Genomic DNA, 22,439 nt, shown 5'->3' on the forward strand with positions numbered 1-22,439 from the left:
TAACATTGCTTAGGAGGGGTTTTAGGGCTTAAAAACCCTTGATATATGAGTTTACGGCCCATGAAGGTTCCATGGCCGTAAACTCATGAATGTAGTCCTAAATCATGCTTTGAACTCGAATTTGAAGGCTAAGAAGGTTACAATACAAGCTAGGGGAAGTACCTTAGAGATTTGAAGCCTTAAATTTGAGTTTTGATCCCTTAAACTTGGATGAGGAGAGAGGTTGGTAGTGTTTAATGGTAAATTGACCAAAGGCTTCAAATGGAGTCTTAAACACGTTTATATAGTGTTTAAGTTTTGGACACGGTGGAATTTTACCCGATACCGACGTTAGACGAGGCTTTTGGTCGTACCCGATTGAGTTACCGTAACCCGATACGGTAATTTCTAGAAATATTCCGATCACTAAAGTTGGGTGTTAAAATGATTTCTAAATGTATTAAGACACCCATTAAGTCATTTTAAATGTGTACCAGATAATGACTTAATTAAACGGAAGATCGAAAATCGAAATTGGAAACGACGATTGGTTGCGCGAATTGTACTACGAAAGAGTTACAATAAATGATATGAAAATTTCGGGTTGTTACATAAAGTATCTCACAGTCGTAGTCCTTGAGTAACTCTAGCCAGCGTCGTCGCCTCATGTTCAATTCCTTATGATTAAAGAGATATTGAAGACTCTTATGATCAGTGAAAAGTTCGCACTTTGTGCCATAAAGATAATGCCTCCATATCTTTAAAGCAAATACTACCGCTGCCAACTCTAGATCATGAGTGGGGTAGTTCTTTTCATGTTCCTTCAATTGCCTTGATGCATACGCTATCACTTTAACCCTTTGGGTCAGAACACAACCTAACCCAACTCTAGATGCATCGCTATAAACTGTGAAGTCATCAACTCCTTCAGGCAACGAAAGAACTGGTGCTTCACACAATCTCTTCTTCAACTTCTCAAAGGCTTCCTTATGCTTCTCATTCCAAGCATAAGTAGCTCCATTGTGGGTCAAAGATGTTAATGGAGTAGCAATCGAAGAAAAGCCTTGGATAAACCTTCGGTAATATCCAGCTAATCCTAAAAAGCTTCAAATCTCTGTAGGACTTTTTCGTTGTTCCCACTTCATTAAAGCTCCAATCTTTGCTGGGTCAACCATTATTCCTTCTTGGTTAACCACATGCCCTAAAAATTGGACTTCTTGAATCCAAAATTCACATTTGGAGAACTTTGCATACAACTTCTCCTTTTTCAGGACTTCTAGCACTTCACGCAGATGCTTTTCATGCTCCTGCTTGCTCTTCGAATAAATCAAGATGTCGTCTATGAATACTATCATGGATTTATCTAGGAATGGTTTACAAACCCTATTCATCAAATCTATGAAAGCTGTTGGGGCATTGGTTAGTCCGAACGACATAACCAAAAATTCATAGTGTCCATATCTTGTTCTAAACGCAGTCTTTTCGATATCCTGCTCTCTCACCTTTAGTTGATGGTATCCCGACCTAAGATCGATCTTCGAGAAATAGTTCGAAACCTGTAACTGGTTGAACAAGTCATCGATCCTTGGCAACGGGTATTTGTTCTTTATCGTCACTTTGTTCAGCTCTCTGTAATCGATGCATATTCTCATGCTCCAGTCTTTCTTCTTTACAAATAACACGGGGGCTCCCCAGGGCTATGAACTAGGTCGAATGAAACCTTTGTCCAATAATTCCTAAAGTTGTGTCATAAGTTCTTTAATCTCTGTTGGTGCTAATCGATAGGGTGCTTTTGCTATCGTCGTCGTTCCTGGTAACAAGTCGATACGAAATTCTACTTGTCGATCAGGGGGCAATCTGGGAAGATCTTCAGGAAAGACTTCCGAATAATCACACACCATCGGAATATTATGCACCTCCCTCTTTTCCATCTTAGCATCGATCACGAACGCTAGATATGATGTACATCCCTTGGCCAAACACTTTCTAGCTTTCATTAGGGAAATGATTCCAGAATTTACTCTGCGTTTGTCTCCATACACCATAAACGACTCTTTCCCTGGCGGGTTTACTTTTACTATCTTCTTTCTACATAATATTTCTGCATCGTTGGTGCTAAGCCAATCCATTCCTAAAACTATGTCGAATCCATTTAACTCGATAGGCAATAATTCCTCGTGGAACTTATTCCCATCCAAGTCAATGAAGAGGTTTTTCATACAATGGCTAACAGGTACAAACTTGCCACAAGCAATCTCGACTAATAAGGCATTAACTAGCCTATCTACAGGAAAAGCTAGCTTTCTACCAAATTCATGCAATATAAAGGAGTAATTGGATCCAGAATCAAACAAAATTTGGGCAGGCAATTCGTTTACGAGAAAGGTACCTGAAGCAACATCGACTTCTTCTTTTGCAGCTTCAAGTGTCATTTGAAAGGCTCTCACCTTCCGCTTTGGTGGTAGATTGCGCTTTGCGGCATCCTTCCTCTTTGGATAGTCTTTAAGAACATGCCCTACTTCATGGCACTCAAAACATACCCTCTTGTCGGACGGACACACGTTGGCATAATGCCCAGTCTTTCCACATTTGAAGCAAGTCACCTCCTCACTACATCTCCCAGAGTGCTTTTTCTTGCACTTCTCACACCATTTCACTTCACCTCCTCCTCCTCCAAACTTCTTGGACTTAGAAAATTTGCTTTTATTGTTGGAACCTGATGTTCCTTCAAATTTTCTCTTTTCACCAACTTCTGCCCTCTCCAGACCCTTCTCTCTGATCTGAACCTCAATATTCTTAGCAGCCCAGATGGCAACTTTCAAAGTGGTTGCTTGCTTAACCATCGGACCAAAGTCCGCTGGTAATCCGAGGGCAAACTTGTTGACCTTAGAGAGTTCAGTTGGAACTAGATGAGGAACAAACTTCATCTTTTCCATAAAACTAGCAGCGTATTCAGTAACGCTCATATTTCCTTTCTTTAAATTCTGGAACTCATTGTTGATTTCCAGAAGATCCTGCTCAGAGCAGTACTGCAATTTCAGTTGTACCACAAAATCTTCCCAAGACATCTTACTAGCCTCACCTATGGGCATCGAATCAACTAGTAACTTCCACCAGCTCAACACACCAGACTTTACCAGAGGGATTGAAAGTGTGGTATTTTGTTTGTTGCTGCACTCGCAACTTTCAAACATCGTCTCCATTTCGGAGATCCAATTTATGACTTCCATTGGTGTCGGACTCCCAGATAGACACGGAGGTTTAGATGCCATGAAATCTTTGTATTTGCATCCGCGTCCATCAACTCCTCCATCCTAGTTGTTTTGTCTAACTATCGGTGGGTTGGCTTGACCAAGAGTCCCAATGTAGTTCCCTCCTACTGATTGCCCTTCATTCAATATGGGCTGTTCAACAGGCATCGTGGTCTCTTCCCTATGTTGTTGTAGTAATCGCCTTGTCTCCTCCATTTGGTGATCCAACATCATTTGTATCATTGCTTGTACCCCAACCATCATCATTGGCTCAGGTACAAACTTGCTCAACTACTTGAGGTTGAGGCTGTTAATCCCTGTTTTCATTTGCATTTGAAGCTCCGCTACGAGTTCTGGCCATTACAATCTATATAATGAATAAGGCGAATTTAGGTCTTTATCCTTGTTAGACATGTCAATTCCCTTATCACTCCGAAACGTTTACATGTTAGTTCTAATCTCGTAATCATACGCTTAGAATCCTACACACATAAGGTTTCCAGATCCGGTCGGCAACAGACCATAGATCCGAACAAATAATGGCACACTTGGCAAACACATAGCATTTAGCACATAAGGGCATTTTAGGCATCTTCCCTAAAATAAACTAGTGCTCATGTCTAAAATATGGTAGACACTCATCGCACAATCATCACTTAGCATTCTAAGTTCAAGTCTAGAAATTCTACAATTTCTTAGTTCGCTTAAACTATTGCTCTGATACCAACTGTGACATCCCCTAATTTCTCGGACAGAAAAGACCGATTTAATTTATGCCTTTTAAAATAAAATCAAAGAAATCTTTTTAAAAGATGTTGCGTAATTGGTCCCCAAACAAAATATGATAAAAGTTTATCAAAACCCTTCATTAAGAAGGTATATGTTTTCCATATATATATCAAAACCTCGGGATGTCATGTTCCGATACAGATCAAAAGCATAAACAAGACACTATAAGCCTTTCAATAGTTATTTACAACTACTGGCCTATAATCCAAAAATCTCTCGTCGTCCTCCGACTATGCTCGGGGTCCACTACCTGTAACATCAAAAGCTGAGTGGGTCAGACTTAGGAGCCTGGTGAGCATATAGGGTTTTCAACCCACAATAATAATAAACTTACTAATTTCATCAATCAACAATAACCTTGATTACCCGTTCCCGTTATCCTCACTTTACGTCCCTAAACAGTTATCACAAAGGACCTAGCTTAAAGAATATCATCGGGATGGACACTACTGCTAAGGGGATTCCTCAGCCATACATGTCCTAAAGGCAACCATGAGGGGGATGGAGTATAACAAATGAACACTCTCAGTTCATTAACACCTACAGGTTGCAGACCTGCTAATGTTTCCCACTGGACTGTCTAGAAAGTCTGTGGTCATCATCCAAACTCCGCTAGATGACTAGATCTCAAAACACATCGAGACCTCTCATCAATTTTATTTTATCACACAACACTATCTACCCATGTTCTACCCAACATATTTGAAGATAAAAATACTGATACAGTTTAAAACTTGTATAAAACATCAACTCAACAGTTACCTCAAATAAACAATTAATATATCTACACATAGCACGTATTATAAGGTAAATACTTCATATCTATGTGTAAAATGAAAGTGACTATATACTCACATGGTTTGATGATAATCGGGCAGCAATTCGTTTCCTAAAACGATCGTTTCTAATAAAACCAGGAGTTTTATTGAGAAATCGGGCTTTGCAAAAGTCGGGCTTTGAAACCGAAAAGATAAATTTTCCGGGATTCTCGGGCACTTCGTGGAGTATTCCGAGCTTTGCAATCGATACCGGGGCTTTGGGGGATTCTAAGATGAAGAAAATATAAAGAGAGGGGATAAATATGACAAAACTCCAAAAGTAACCGAGAGGCTTTGCAGGTACCCTTCTATTTATAGGGTCCGAAGTCCTGATCCAACGACTGAGAAGTTTCTGATCCGACGGCTGAGAGGCTTCGCAGTGGGTGGCTCGCACGAGGGTAGCATGTGCGAAGGGTTGCTGGCTTCTTGGGATTGGTCTGGAGCGTGTGTCCGATGCGCAGGTGGTCAGCTCGTGCGAGGGCCTCGGTAGCACTTGCTAACTGGACCGCGAAGTCACAACCCATGTGCGAGGTTCGGTTCGTATGTGAGCCTCGGATTGGACCTCCCTTCGGTCAAATCAGAATCCGACACGTGGCATCGCATGACTCAGCAACTTCGGTGACTCAGCAGGACACGTGTCACATTCTAAGCAAGGGTGACGTGGCAAAGTGTGACTATGCGAATTTTCTCGATTTTCGCGCCAAAACTTCTAAAATCCATAACTTTCGCATACGAGCTCCGTTTTGGACGTTCTTTGTATGCACGCATAGCTAAAATTACGCTCTACAACTTCCGTTTAGACTTCGTCGGCTAATTTTGACTTTAAATTTTATATTATTATTTTTAACAGACCGGGACAGGAAATTCGTTAAAAATTCATAACTTCTTCATCCGACGTCCGTTTTCATCAGACTTTTTACCGTTGTGCTCCTAATGACGAGACCTTCAATTCTCGTTTAGGTTGTGTCGGCTAAAAATTACTCGATCTAAAATTCGAGTTTTTAGTTGTCTACTGCTAAGCTGAAACTTCGACAACTCATAACTTCCTCATACGAAGTCAGATTTGGGCGTTATTTTTATCGAACTTCTCGGTTTGACGAATACTACGACTTTCGTTTAGATTACTAAGGCTAAAAAGTAGTTTATCAAAAACTCACTTTTACGACATTCAGCACCGTATCAGCTTTGTCGCGAAACTTCGACAGGTCATAACTTCTTCGTTATAACTCGAATTTTGTTATTCTTTATATCCCCGAAATCCTTGTTTCGACCACTACAACTTTATGTAAAGATATCGGGCTTATATCAAACTTTAATTTTGACGCTTATTTTTATTCTTAATTAAATAAACCCTAATAATTAAGCATAAAACACATCATTCACATAATATTCACATAATTCATTTTCATTTCTTCAAAATGAGGTACAAAGGTTAACCTAGACTATCAACTCAATATAAATGCCTAGGCTAGAAACACGAGTGTTACATATGCCCCCAAATTGTAGTTCATTTAGCCTATTTATGAACAAACTATAGGTTTTTTGATGAAATTTTTGTTTTACTTAATTATATATTATTTCATTGGTTATTTTTGACTAAATGCTAATTTTTGGCTATTTAATCAAAACTGATTAGGAAATCTCTTTCTCTCTCTCTCTTTCTCTCTCTCTCTCTCTCTCTCTCTCTATATATATATATATATATATATATATATATATATATATATATATATATATATATATATATATATATATATATATATATATATATATATATGGGAAAAGTGAATATACCCTTAAGGGTATATAAGCTTAGGTACCCAAATGCACCATCGTTTTGTTTTATATATTAATTATACTGTTTTTAAATTTAATCCCTAACTTGATTTACTTTCAAGATTTTTGAAATTTTACTATTACCTTCCTCATACATCACATCATTTTGTCGAACACTTGTTACGCTGTATATGTTATAGTTGAATATGTGAGAAGAAGATAAATATGAAATTTATAAAAATTTAGGAAATAAATTATGTTAGAAGTTGAATTATAAGAACACTGGATAATTACAATGAATATATATAATACAAAACAACGTGGTATAACGTGTTTGGGTACCTAAGCTTATATACCCTTAAGAGTATATTCACTTTTCCATATATATATATAATTTAAAGAAGAGAGAAGCAAGGATTAGGGTCAAATAGAAATGCCAATTAGTTTAAGGATAGAAAGATTTTAGGGCATCTTTAGGTTCACGGGTTGGAAAGTAATTTAGAAAAAATGAAATGTGAATTCCAATAATAAAAAATTACGTTTCGTTGAAAAATAAAAAAGTGGAATTTTATGAATTTCGTGATCGAATGAATTAACATTTTTACTTAGAGTAAAAATTTTAGATTTTATTCTTATTGTTTTATTAGAAATATAAAAACTCACATTTTTCTATTTTAGCCATAATTCATCCAATAAAAAACATATTATCATCATCTTTCATACACATATACCCACCTCGCGCTCAAATCTACACACAGACAACCACATATACCCACATCCACACCCAACCATACCCCCACCTAAACAACACCTACACCCACTATGTATGTTTGTATATATAAATTCAAGAAAAAAGTAGAATAATAGTCCATGTTGTTTTTCCAGATCTAAAGTTTAGTACCTAGAGATCAAAAATTTCACAGATGGTCCCTGCGTTTTCAAACTTTTGATGGTTGGTACTTATTGCTCACTCAATTAAGTTTGTCTGTTAATTGAAGGTCATTTTTGTCATTTCACTACCACATGAACTATTTATGATGTTTTTTATTATTTAGAAAAAAGAAAAAATTAAATATAATTATTTAATATCTAAATGGTCTCACCCCCCCCCCCCCCCTCTCTCTCTCTCTCTCTCTCTCTCTCTTCAAGGGCATAAAAAAACCCAGCAACCTAAATCATCTTCTTCTTCAAAATCGTGTATAATTCTCACATCAACATCTTCCTCAGTCTAGCCCTACGTGTCGACCTATCTAACCCTTCAAACGGTCCATATCCACCTTCTTTAATCCCTGTTTCGATTTTATGGAGCGATAAGTATTGTCGGTTTTGTGAAGATGTTTCATGAGTATTAACGGTCCAACATCAACTAACACACCTCCAAATTCATATTTCTAAAAGTCTACAAGTTTCTTCACCAAATTGAAGGAATTCATCATGTTAATTTAGATTGATCGAGTAGATGATAATGAAATTGAAGGAATAGTGGAAATCAAGAAGATGATAACTACCATCGGCCAACACCTCCAGCATTGTTGCGTCATATTTTTATGGTTTATGTTGGGCTTATATTGTTTTTTGTTCTTGGGCTTAGAATAGTTTTTTATTAATGGGCCTATTATGTTTTTGGTTGTAAGGACCAAAATCACTATGGTGATTTCGGTCATGATGGGCTTGGGCCTTTTATGGCGTTGTATTTGGCATGTATATATTGTTGGATAAGGTGTCTAAGTCCATAACTTATTTGGTACATACTTGACCCGACCCAGCATGGTCCATTTGGGTTGCACTTCACCCAAATGATTTATGGATCATTTGATGAGAATCGTATACTTACGATTTATTAATATATTATAAGTTATAATATATTAATATTAAGTCATGTTATTTAATTAGTTTTAGTCTTAAATTAATTATGAATTGATTTAGAGATTAAAAAGAAGACTGATTAAAATTATGGGCTATTATATTTTATATAGTGTGGGCTAATACTCATTTGTTAATGGGCTAAGCTAATATGGAAGTCCATGGATGCTCCATGGATCTTTTTGTTGGGTTTTAGCCATAAGAACTTTCCTATGTGCGCATGCAAAACCCTAATGCTTGGATCTAGGCTTTCTAATAAACATGCTTTTGAATCCAAGACTTCTAATGACTAATTAGGTTAAACAACAACATTAATACAGATCTAGAATCATACCTTTGAGTTCCTTGTTGATCTTCTTGTCTTGGAGCTTCTAGAGTCACAATTGTCACTCCTCTAATGGCTTACAAACACCAATAGCAAGCAAGATGATTTAGGAGAGAGGAGAGGGGATGGAATTCGACCAGAGGTTCCTTTCTTTAGGTTATGAAAGATTGTACACGAATTCCACATCCCAAGGGCCTATTTATACTTGTAGACTCCTTAAGGGTTTCACCCTAAACCCTAATTGGATAATCTTCTCTTAAGGCTATCCAAATCCATTCCTTAGATAACCTTATGGACGATTTTGAGCTATCCTAAAGCTCCTAGAATCCGTCCAAGGTCAACCCTAACGAATTTACAGTCTAAAGCTTAACTATCAAATAATTGACAGTTTAAACCCTCTTATTTAATTAATCTCTTTAAGTCACCAAATTAATACCAATTAATTTATGACTTATATTAATCAAATAGCTAAATATTATTTCTTATAATATTTACTCTCTCTTAACAAATCATCCTTCAAGTTGCTATGGTGAAGGCAACCCAAAAGGACCATGCACAACCGAATATAGTTACAGCCTTAGACACTATTCCAACAGTCTCCCACTTGGATAAGTCTAGTAACTATACAAGTATAATACGGTTTGCAATCGTAGCTCTCAAAGATGCTGTCAACTCTGATCTAATCAATCTTGTCCTTTAGATAAGGGATCGTACAGTCCTCTGTTAGATATCATGCTGACAATCCTATGAAATGGTTAGTCTAGCATTTAGATTTCTCGATCTTCGATTTATTTGACATAGAACTTAATCGAACACATCAATTCAGTTCTGACCGGGCCCGACACATAAGTCAAATCAAATCATCGAGTGGCCAAGATATCTCTTCTACCCTCTTAGGATAAAATTTACAGATAAACTTCAACTTATATGCATTTACTTATTTATTAACCAACTATACACAACAATGCGTTTTATAACATCAAGTTACTGATGCGTTTTCGCATTATCAATGCACAATCAATTAACAAATAATAAACCATATATCTAGGTTTTAAGACCATATGATATTATCGTCTCGCGATCACCTTTTATATCGTATTCCATAAGGTGATTCCAGCAAGCGCGGGTTTATTCCAATGCTCAAAACCAGTTCGTAAGCACTCATGAACGTTGCAGCAACTCTTGCTATGTCTAACACCATTTAGACACTCTACACACCAATTCACGACAATCTTCATTCATATCTACTCCCAACATATGAACGATTGTGGACCATTTGAATAATTCGATTATTCCTAATAAAATCAATTATTCTGGAAGTCAAAACATGCAAGGTGAAACAATAGTTAAACAACTAACATGTGATAGTAACTTTACTCATAAATAAAACTTCTTTATTTATTCATCAAATGTCAATTACATTTATCTATTATACGTTTCTAATACTATCTAATCTATGCTAATATCATCCTTCAGCCCAATACTCTTAGCATGCTGTAAGTGCTTAACCCTACTCAATCCCTTCGTAAGCGGATCTGCTGGGTTATCTTCTGATGATATCCTCTTCACTACGAGTTGTCCTTCTTCTACACGATGTCTAATGAAGTGATATTTTCTGTCGATATGTCGAGATCTACCATGATCCCTCGGTTCCTTGGTCAAGGCAACCGCACCTTCGTTATCACAGAAAATCTCCATGGGCTCCTTTATGGCCGGTACAACTCCAAGATCACCGATGAAGTTTTTCAGCCATATTGCCTCCTTCGACGCTTCGCTCGCTGCGATGTACTCTGATTCGCACGTTGAATCAGCTACGGTTTCTTGCTTGGAACTTTTCAATGTCACTGCTCCTCCATTTAGGGTAAAGACCCAGCCCGACTGCGAACGATAGTTGTCCCTGTCGGTTTGAAAGCTGGCGTCACTATACCCTCGCACCTTCAAGTCATCACTCCCTCCAAGGACTAAGAACCATTCTTTCGTCCTCCGAAGGTACTTAAGGATGTTCTTCACCGCAATCCAATGTGCTTTGCCAGGGTTCCCTTGATATCTGCTAACCATGCTCAAAGCGAAGGCTACATCAGGGCGAGTACAAGTCATAGCGTACATGATTGAGCCAACTGCGGAAGCGTATGGTACTCGGCTCATTTCTGCTATTTCGGCTTCGGTACTCGGACTTTGAGTCTTACTCAACTTGGCATTTCCTTGTATCGGTAGTTCTCCCTTCTTTGAGTTTTCCATACTAAAACGTTTTAGTACCTTCTCCAAGTAAGTATTCTGACTAAGTCCAATTAGTCTCTTACTTCTTTCTCTTACTATCCTTATTCCCAAAATGTAAGAAGCCTCTCCGAGGTCCTTCATAGCGAAGCACTTCCCGAGCCAGGACTTAACCTCCTGTAGAGTCGGGATGTCGTTTCCTATGAGTAATATGTCATCGACATATAGAACGAGGAAGCTTACTATACTCCCACTGGCTTTGACATATACACAAGATTCGTCTTCGCTTCGTACAAATCCAAACTCTTTGACTTTCTCATCGAAGCAAAGATTCCATCTGCGAGACGCTTGCTTGAGTCCATAAATGGACTTCTCAAGCTTACACACTCTATTCGGATGCTTCGGATCCACAAACCCCTCTGGCTGAGCCATGTAAACATCCTCAGCCAACTTTCCGTTAAGGAAAGCGGTCTTGACATCCATTTGCCAAATCTCATAATCATGAAATGCGGCAATCGCTAGCATCACTCTAATAGATTTAATCTTCGCAACTGGTGAGAAGGTCTCATCATAGTCAACTCCGGGAGTTTGAGTAAAGCCCTTCGCAACCAATCGCGCTTTGTATATGTGTACGTTCCCATCCACGTCGGTCTTCTTCTTGAAGATCCACTTGCATCCTACGGTCTTACGTTCGGGCACGTAATCAACCAAATTCCAAACTTGGTTATCGTACATGGATTGGATCTCGCTATCCATTGCCTCTTTCCATTTCGCAGACTCCGGGCCTGCCATGGCTTCCTTATAGCTATTAGGTTCATCAAGATTTACTAGTGTACCATCACTAATATACGTGTCCCCTTCGGTAGTAATATGAAAACCATAAAACTGGGGATGAACTCTAACTCTATCGGAACGTCTAAGAGGTAAGGATTCGTCAATCGGTTCAACCGGAGTTTCCTCCTCGGGTTGAATGCCAGCGGTAGAGGTTCCTTCATCTATCGATTCTTGAATCTCTTCAAGTTCGATTTGCCTCCCACTGTCTCCTTGGCTTATGAGTTCTCGCTCTCGGAAAACTCCTCTCCTCGCAACAAAGATAACATTATCTTTTGGTCTATAGAAGAGATATCCAAAGGAAGTTTGCGGGTAGCCGATGAAAATACATCGCTCACTTCGAGGTTCAAGCTTGTCGTGAGTATCTCGTCTTACGAAAGCCTCGCAACCCCAAACCTTGATATGTGCCAACGAGGGAGCTTTCCCCGTCCACATCTCGTGAGGTGTTTTGGTAACCTTCTTGGTAGGGACTCGGTTAAGGATATGGGCAGCAGTCTCTAAGGCATACCCCCAAAAGAAGATAGGTAGTGAAGCACGACTCATCATAGAGCGAACCATATCCAATAAGGTTCGATTACGCCTTTCTGCCACACCATTCAATTGCGGTGTCCTAGGAGGCGTCAATTGCGAAACTATTCCACACTCCTTGAGATAATCGTGGAATTCAAGACTTAGGTACTCTCCTCCTCGATCGGATCGAAGCATCTTGATTTTCCTGCCCAATTGATTCTCCACTTCATTCTTGAACTCTTTGAACTTTTCAAAGGTTTCTGACTTTTGCTTGATTAAATAGATATACCCATATCTACTATAATCATCAGTAAAGGTCACATAGAAGCGGTTCCCATCCTTCGTGGTTGATCTAAAAGGTCCACATACATCGGTATGTATTAGGTCTAATAGTCCCTCATCCCTTTCACAAGTACTCGCGAAGGGTGATTTAGTCATCTTTCCAAGTAAACAAGATTCGCATGTGTCATCTTCCCTAAGGTCGAATGACTCCAACACTCCATCCTTTTGGAGTTGGGCTATGCGTTTCTTGTTGACATGTCCAAGACGACAATGCCACAAGGATGCTTTATCCACACTAGTGGAAGAATCAATATTCAAAACATCATTTCCTAAGTTATCAACAATCATAACAGTTTCATATATTCCATTACATGGTATAGCTTCAAAATAAAAGACACCATTTAGATAAGCCAAAATAGAACCATTCTCATTATTAAAAGAAAATCTAAAACCTTGTCTATATAAACCATGAAATGAAATGATGTTTCTAGCCATTTCTGGCGAATAGCAACAATTGTTCAAATCTAAAACTAAACTATTCTTAAGCACTAAAGAATACACTCCAATCTTGGTCACAGGCGACGATCTTCTGTTCCCCATGATTAGATTGATCCTTCCTTGCTCCACATCCCTACTTCTTCTTAGTCCCTGCACATTAGAACAAATGTGATAACCACAACCGGTGTCAAGAACCCAAGAAATAGCATGATTAGAATTGTTATATTTGATTGCATATATACCTGCGAAAGATGGCTTGATCTTTCCTTCCTTGATGGCTTGCAGGTAATCCGGGCAGCTTCTCTTCCAATGTCCTATCTTGTGGCAGTGGTGGAACTCTGCCTCCTTCGGGTTAGAGCAAGGCTTAGAGGGATCAACTTTTGTCCCACTAGAAGAGGAACCATCTCGGGCTTTCACCTTTCGATAGTTATTTGAAGAAGCTTTCCTCTTCTTTCCCTTCCCTTGACCAATAGCCAAGACAGGAGCAGCAGACGGATTGGGAGTTGGTGCAACAGACTTGTCCTTGAAATTGCTCTCAGCAACCCTCAAGAGACCTTGGAGCTTACTTAGAGTGACCTCTTCTTTGTTCATGTGGTAGGTCATCCTAAATTGATTATACATCGGAGGCAAAGAGTGAAGCACCATGTCGATCGCCAAGTCTTCGCCGAAGTCAACGTTTAACTTGCGAAGGCGGTCGACATACCTTTGCATCTTTTGCAAGTGCACGGTAAGAGATTCTCCATGACCCATCTTGGCGGAAATCATGTTAGTGAAGATCTCGTAACGCTCTTGTCTCGCGTTTTGGTGGTACCTCTCCAACAAGTATTGATGCATCTCGTATGGATACATGTCCTCGTAGGACTTTTGGAATTCGGAGTTCATGGTGGCGATCATGATGCAATGTACTTTCGTCGCATCTCGCTCATGAGTTTCAAAGGCGGTGATTTCGGCGGGAGTAGCAATTTCGGGGTTGATTTTCTAGAGCTTCTCATCGAGGACATACTCTTTATCCTCATAGCGAGCAATGGTGCGAATGTATCTTATCCATTCGCCAAAGTTCGTTCCATCGAAGGTGACCTTTTGGCAAAGGCTCATCAACGTGAAAGAACTAGCAGCAGTGTTGTTTGCGTTTGACATCTATAGAAAGGACAAAGATAGATTAGAACAAGAATCCCTAATTATCACCCAATAAGAAAATTAGGGCTAGGATCCAACAATAACATTTACATACTAGAAAAGGGATGCCGTAATCTATCATGCAAATAAATCGAAGGTAAGTGAATGACGATTCACTAATTCTCCATCAAAACTTAAACTTTTAGTCCTAAGTGTTTTTGAGAATTCCTAGGTTCGGATGAGATTCATTGAACTATTCAATGGCATGTTTAAATCTCGATATGCCCCTCTTGTTTGTGACTGGGATGCCGAGGATCACAAAGCGGGTGTGAATTACCATGCAAATTTACATGGTGCCTTCATTGTTACGATCACCTATTCGATGTGCCGGTAAACCACACACGCTCCATCGAACTATGATAAACAATGAATCACCCTTTTCCACCTTCGCTTAGAACCAATTAGTGTGCCGGTAAACCACACACGCTCCACTAACATCTTAGCAAGGTGCAAAGTGTAATTTCATGGGATTGCATCAATTCACTTTTCCTAAAGTAACTAAGATTGGGAAATTTGAAAAAGATTTAGTTACTTCGTATTTCTTATTATACTTTTAATGAGAGGATGAGGTTGCCCTATCCTACCCGTTCGGCTAACGACCCTCCACCAATCAAGCAAGCGGTGGGTGTGAGTGTACACCCATTAAGCGCCATTTTATAGGCCGCAACCTTATACCCACCTTATAGATCGGCTTCGTGAATGAGGCCTACTAGCGGTAAGACTAGCATTTAGTTATACATATATATATTATTCTAATAACATCATATAAGTATAGGGTTGTATTTTAAACTTTTCAAAATCTAGGGTTTGAAATTTAAGTTGTCTAAATTAGAACTTTTAATCACAAATATAAATTTCAAAACTGTAGGGTAGGTTTTAAACATTTAAAACATGGAGGATCAAATAACAAATAATTTCAATTAACAATTAATATCTTAATTATCTTTATTTGATTTATCTTTGATTTCTTTGAAGATAATTACCAAAAAATAATCAAAATAATTAATTAATTATCATATAAGGAAACTAAATATTTAATTAGTTGATAATTACCTTTAACTAGATCAAGATAACACTTATATTTATCAAGAAAACGGATTCACATTGATCTAATTAGTTTATGGAAAGTTTGGATAAGATAAACACAAAGAAATCCCGAATTTGGCCTTTCCTGACGCTTGGACTCGCCGAGTGCACAAGGGGACTCGCCGAGTCAGGCCTACTCGCCGAGTCCACCATGGAACTCGACGAGTCAGTGACTCAAAACCCAAAAAAATCGAATTTTGCAGGTTTGTTTCAGTTATTCAAGCAACAATTTGTAGAAAACCAATCTAGGCTCTGATACCACTGTTGGGTTTTAGCCATAAGAACTTTCCTATGTGCGCATGCAAAACCCTAATGCTTGGATCTAGGCTTTCTAATAAACATGCTTTTGAATCCAAGACTTCTAATGACTAATTAGGTTAAACAACAACATTAATACAGATCTAGAATCATACCTTTGAGTTCCTTGTTGATCTTCTTGTCTTGGAGCTTCTAGAGTCACAATTGTCACTCCTCTAATGGCTTACAAACACCAATAGCAAGCAAGATGATTTAGGAGAGAGGAGAGGGGATGGAATTCGACCAGAGGTTCCTTTCTTTAGGTTCTGAAAGATTGTACACGAATTCCACATCCCAAGGGCCTATTTATACTTGTAGACTCCTTAAGGGTTTCACCCTAAACCTTAATTGGATAATCTTCTCTTAAGGCTATCCAAATCCATTCCTTAGATAACCTTATGGACGATTTTGAGCTATCCTAAAGCTCCTAGAATCCGTCCAAGGTCAACCCTAATGGATTTACAGTCTAAAGCTTAACTATCAAACAATTGACAGTTTAAACCCTCTTATTTAATTAATCTCTTTAAGTCACCAAATTAATACCAATTAATTTATGACTTATATTAATCAAATAGCTAAATATTATTTCTTATAATATTTACTCTCTCTTAACAAATCATCCTTCAAGTTGCTATGGTGAAGGCAACCCAAAAGGACCATGCACAACCGAATATAGTTACAGCCTTAGACACTATTCCAACACTTTTAACCCATGGATCCTTGGAAAGGAAAAGACATGGGTTATTTGGGTTTCACCCTAACCATGCACACTATATAAAGAAGCATATGATGCAAGAAATGCGACACTAGTTGTGTGAGACTTAGTGGTGGCCGATTTCACAAGAAAGTATACTACTCTCTCAAAGTTTTCCAAGTCTTTGTGGTGATTTGTGATTCCATTTGAGGCATTCACATTATTGGTGCAAGGCTCTCAAACTCCAAGCAATCAACCACTATCAAAAGGTATATACTTCTACTAGCAATTTTATGATTCATAATTCTTATGGTATGCTAGTTAGGAAGAAATCTTGGAAATTATTATTTGCATGTATTTTAGAAGAAAACATAGATCCAATGTTTATTAGGGTTGCATGCACACTTAGGAAGTGTTAGATTGCTCAAAACCCAACAGTGGTATCAAAGCCTAGGCTTGTTTTCTTGAATACTTTATGCAAATTGCTGAAAAATGTCGAAAAATTGCATCCTGCACAGCAGACTCGCCGAGTCCATTCATGGTACTCGCCGAGTCCATGTGTATATTCAACCAACTCGCCGATTTAGTTCATGCACTCGACGAGTTGGCAGGCCTGAGTGCAGATTTTCGAGTTTTGGTGTTGGAATTGGTCTAGAATCATTACTTTAAACTGTTTTGATCTTACAAAATCTGTTTTTGATGTGGTAATGATGATGGTGGACTAATTTCAAAGTTATAATCAAAATTTCAAGTTTATATGTGTTCATATGATTCTTGAAATTGTTGATGTGGATGTTCATGTTCATATGAGTTTTGTTAGATCATAGGAATTATTTGCAAATTGTTTGTTAGTTAATTCTTGATCTTAATGTGTTTTAATGGAATTCATAATTTGTCCTCAAGTTATGGAATTCCAAAAGTTTTTTCTTTTAAATGTTTTTTTTAAGAAGTCATAAGTTACACTTTAGAAGAGTTTTTCTAATAAATGCTTTTATGGACTTCATAACTTGTCCTCAAGTTATGGATTTCCAAGAGACTCTTCATTAAAAGTATTAAACACTTAAGTAAAACTCATAAGTTATGAATATCCAAAAGTTTATGAATTGTTCAAAACTTTCCCTCGAGTTTTGGAATTTGTAAAGTCTCACACAAACTTTAATTCCATACCCTAGAAGTTTTAAAAGTTCAAATTCTACCCTTATACTATTATAAGATTAATGGTTAATTATTATATATATGTATAAGAACAAGTCGTTTTACCGTTAGTAGGTCTCATTCACGAAGCCGGTCTATAAGGTGGGAATAAGGTTGTTTCCTATAAAATGGCAACTTAATGGGTGTCCACTCTCACCCACCGCTCGCTTGATCGGTGGACGGTCGTTAGCCGAACGGGTAGGACAATGACTTTAAATTCTCATTAAAAGTATAATGATTATTATAAAGTAACTAAATGTTTTATTTAATTCCCAATCTTAGTTACTTTAGGAAAAATGTGAATTTGGTGCTAGCCCATGGAATTCACACTTTGTACCTTACCAAGTCGTTGGTGGAGCGTGCGTGGTTAACTGGCACACTAACTTGGACTAGTAAGGATCACCAAGGGTGACTTAATGTTTGTCATAAATCAATGGAGCGTGTGTGGTTAACCGGCACATTGATTAGGTGATAATATTAAGGGTACGAAGTGAATTGGTATGGTTATTCGCACCTTGTTTTGTGATCCTCGGCATCCCAATCACAAAATTTGAGAGGGCACACTCGAGATTGAAACATGCCATTGAAAAGTTCAATGAATCTCAAAAGATCTAGGAATTTCAAATCCAATTAAAACCTAATAAATTATTTCGTTTTTCATGGTGGAAATTGGCGAATCGTCATTCGCCTACCTTCAAATATTTTATGGCTTGGATTACGGCATCCCTCTTCCAAATTATAAAATATTGTGTTGGGTCCTAGCCTTAATATTTCATATTGGGTGTTATATTAAGGATTTTGAATCAACTAACTTGATTTTCTCCCATTATAGATGTCTGGTTTAAACAACTATGATCTTCCGAAATCTCTTGAAGATGGTGTCCCTCAACATCATGCTTCACTTCCTCCACCTCCTCCAATTATTCTCCCTCACCTACAAGTTCTTGAAAAGTTTAAAGTCACTCAATCCCTATTGGCAAGCATAGTCTATGTGTGCTCACATCTTGGAGATAAAGTCACATATTGACAAGCCGGGAGAGTTGGGTGTCAAAGTCTCGTGAAAGTTGGATGTTCAATCACTTTCTTAGTAACATAGTGAGTCTCTTTGGGACTACTATGAGACAGACTATGACACGAGCCTTAATGATGTTATCTATTTGCTTGGTGTTGTGGAATCAGCAATGATTTGGAACACCAGTAAAGCAAATTTGATTAAAAGAACAACTTCCCAAGTCTTAAATGGACATTGACAATGGTAGCATTGGATATCTAAAAAAGCATTTCTCTTCCCAATGGAAAGGGATCGGCCATAGTCAACTCGGTTGACCAAATGGTAAAGAGAAAGGCTAAGTCTGAGATAGTCTTATGTGCCATTACCAAAGGGTCTATATGTTTTTTTGCCAAAGGAAGGGGCATTGGTTGCGAAGCTGCCCTATTCACCTGAAAGGTCATAAGGTTGATCAAGTCAAGAGGTTTGACTCTACTTCGGGTAAAGTCCACTGTCTAACTCTATTAAGTTCCTATTTGGAGATTCTTATTACATAATGTGAATGGGTCACATGCTGATGTTTTAAGAATCAAAGAAAGGGATAATGACTTAGGAGGGTAATAAGGTTTTCAGTTTGTCCGTATTAGGTCACTAAGGTTTTTTTTTGTGCGTATTAGACCAATATGGTTGTTATTACCGTTTAGAAATAGTCCTTTTACCGGTTTTAACGGTTAAAAAGGACTATTTCTAAACGGTAATAACAACCATATTGGTCTAATACGCACAAAAAATACCTTAGTGACCTAATACGGACAAACTGGAAACCTTATTACCCTCCTAAGTCATTAACCCTAATTTTAAAGACATTGAGAATATATGACCATCAATAGTAAACTACATCATTTAGAACTCGCGTCGTCCCATTTAATTTGCTACTCCTCTATATGGCGAAGCTCTTCATCTATAGTCGTCCCTTTGGGGACATCCGATAAAATTGGAACGATACAGAGAAGATTAGCATGGCCCCTGTGCAAGGATGACACACACAAATCGAGAAATGGTCCAAAATATTTTTTAACCCTTCGTCGTCTTCTCTCGAACCCTAATTCCCTTTTCAAATACTAATAGAGTTCAATTGCAATTCTTACATTTCAGTAGTTCATCTACTGAAGTCATGATCAGACAACATGTGGATTCTATGGTCAGATTGATCTTATTGTTGATGTCTTCAACCATTTGTGGCAAGTAAGGGTGATCTTTCTTTCTATAAAGTCTCTTTTAAGTTTTTTACTTTTCCTGTCATTAAGTTTCATGCTTTATAAACTTCCGTTTATGTGTTGTATATAGTATGCATGTATTTGTTTATGTGCTGATTTTTTTATTCATTTTGCAACTTCAGTTTCTTAGTTCATGTTGTGGTTTTGATTTTTAAAAAATAATTGATAATAGACATCCTATACAAGTCCCCGTTGGTTTTACATTTCCATTAATTATCAAATGTAGACATTGATGGGAGGTATCAAAGTGAGATTTTTTTTTTGTACATATGGATGTGTTCATGTAAACATTTAAATGACAAAAAAGAAGTTATTGATAAAATGTTGCATATTTATGTAATGAAGATCATCAATCATATGAGTTTCTAGACTTAGAAGTTCTGGAAGGGTTGTGATATAAGTTTAAATGAAAGCAAATATTTTCAGTCAAACAAATCATTCACATTGATTAGTAAGCATGTTTTCTAAATAATTAGGGTTAATGACTTAGGAGGGTAATAAGGTTTCCAGTTTGTCCGTATTAGGTCACTAAAGTTTTTTTGTGCGTATTAGACCAATATGGTTCTTATTACCATTTAGAAATAGTCCTTTTTACCCGTTAAAACCGGTAAAAGGACTATTTCTAAATGGTAATAACAACCATATTGGTCTAATACGCACAAAAAAAACCTTAGTGACCTAATACGGACAAGCTGAAAACCTTATTACCCTCCTAAGTCATTATCCCTCAAAGAAAAGATAGGAAGCTTAAAGTAAGAATATGTTGATTCTGATTGCGAAGGTGGGTTTCGATCACATGGTTCGGTGATCAGAATTTTGAGTTGTTGCTTGAGAGTTATGATATATTACTTAGGAATAGATAACAACAAGGTTTTCATGTGGATTGTAAGGATAAGTTTTTCCGTAAAGTTTTAAAATAAAAGAAAAAAAAGGTTTTAATTTTATTTATTTTAAAAATATCCTTACAATGGCATTTGTGGAAAATTGTTGTTTATATGTTTCCAGTAATAGCAATATTGGAAAGTGGATTTGATTCTTTCATTTGTGGTAGTGTCTGAATTTACCAAATGAAGAAAGTTTTTCATCACCCAAGTTTCAATTGGACAAAAACTTGGAATCATACAAGTTGTATTGTATGATGAATGAGAATTTTCATCTTTGAAAATCAAGGTCCACCACAAAAGATTGATTTGTCATTATTTACTAAAGATTAGTAAATATGATTATACTTATAAGGTTAAGTATAATTCTGTAACATTGGAAAGGTTACAATGTATGACAAAACAAATGAGAAGAATCAAATTAGGCAGAAAGATAAAAGTTTCTCAAATCTAAAAGGATGGGAGAGTACTTTAGTATCGTATTTCATGATCATCTTAATGATTATGAAACCATATCATAAATTCATACTCTAAGGATGTCTTAGTGCATTGTTATGGCTAAGAAGAGAGGTCATGAATTGTTGGATTGGTTAAGATCAAGAAGATGAGTCATACTTTGTTCCAAAACAATTCTTAGAGTCATACTCCAAGATTGTAACCTTGAGTGACATAAAGGAAGATTTATTAACACTAGTCAAATGTAAGAGTAAAATGTTTTCTACTCTTGTACATTTGAGATTGGTAAGTTGTGATGTCTTGGATGAGACAAAGACCAACTAAGACCAATTGTGTGAAATGTTAGTCTTGATAAGAATCTGCACTATCCCTTGAATATTTGTTTTGTCAAGGAATGGTTCTTGACTGGGAAACTTATATGTCAAGGGGACAGTGGGAGCCTTAAAGATCCCGAAAGAGTTTCAAGATTTAATCAAGAGTAAAACCTGTAATTTATCACTAGCACACGACTTAAGGTTTGCAACCTATCGTGTTGACATAATTCTTATTTCTGTACCTACTTCAAATAAGTTGAATTTGCATGTGTGTTATCAGAGTTCAACTTGGAAGCATTGGTGGTCCTTGTGCTACCAAGGTGACAAGAAACTAAGATTGAACAAGTTTAATCCATGTAAGGCTGAATTTGTCACTAACCTTATCTTGTGATTATGGTTTTGACAAATTCACATGGATAGAAACTCATACACTATAAAATATAAGTTTCATAAGGTTTCTCTCCGATTCATGAAAATGATGGTGAGGAAATGATTTCACTAAGTAGATTTTACGTAGATATCAATTGTGTTATTTGCATTTTCAAAAGTCGTTTGTGGAGCGTGTGTGGTTCACCGGCACACTAACATGGACTTGTGAGAAATGGCAACGGTCTAAAAAATTAAGACTATGATTACGGTATCCCTTTTCATAGTTCTGAAAATTGTTTAGACACACATGTGAGCTATCTAAGAAAGGGTGTATGAATCTAAATTTCATAAGTCCAGCAAATTTCTGGAAATATATCAGAGCTAGTGGGAGCATAAGTGTTATCCTGATAATCATCATGTTAGTGGGAGCATGATTATTACGTTTAGTGTTGCAAGTTAGCAATGTTAATTATAGAAAACAAAGTTTCAATTCGTGAAGTTGCAGGGGTTGAAAAGTTGTTTTGCTATAATTAAGGGAGAGGAAATTATACTTCATTTCAATTCTAAAGCT

The 22,439-nt window shown here is 37.3% G+C and overlaps 1 non-coding gene across 1 annotated transcript; it reads left to right on the forward strand.

The window, feature by feature from the left end:
• The first annotated feature begins 19,540 nt into the window (after positions 1 to 19,540).
• Positions 19,541 to 19,643, forward strand: LOC145013746 (U6 spliceosomal RNA). Its single transcript, XR_013665265.1, has one exon. It is a non-coding gene; the product is annotated as a U6 spliceosomal RNA (small nuclear RNA).
• Positions 19,644 to 22,439: the final 2,796 nt, after the last annotated feature.

Source organism: Lactuca saligna, chromosome 8 (genome assembly GCF_052625555.1).
Source record: "Lactuca saligna cultivar CGN05327 chromosome 8, ASM5262555v1, whole genome shotgun sequence".
Lineage (NCBI taxonomy): Eukaryota > Viridiplantae > Streptophyta > Magnoliopsida > Asterales > Asteraceae > Lactuca > Lactuca saligna.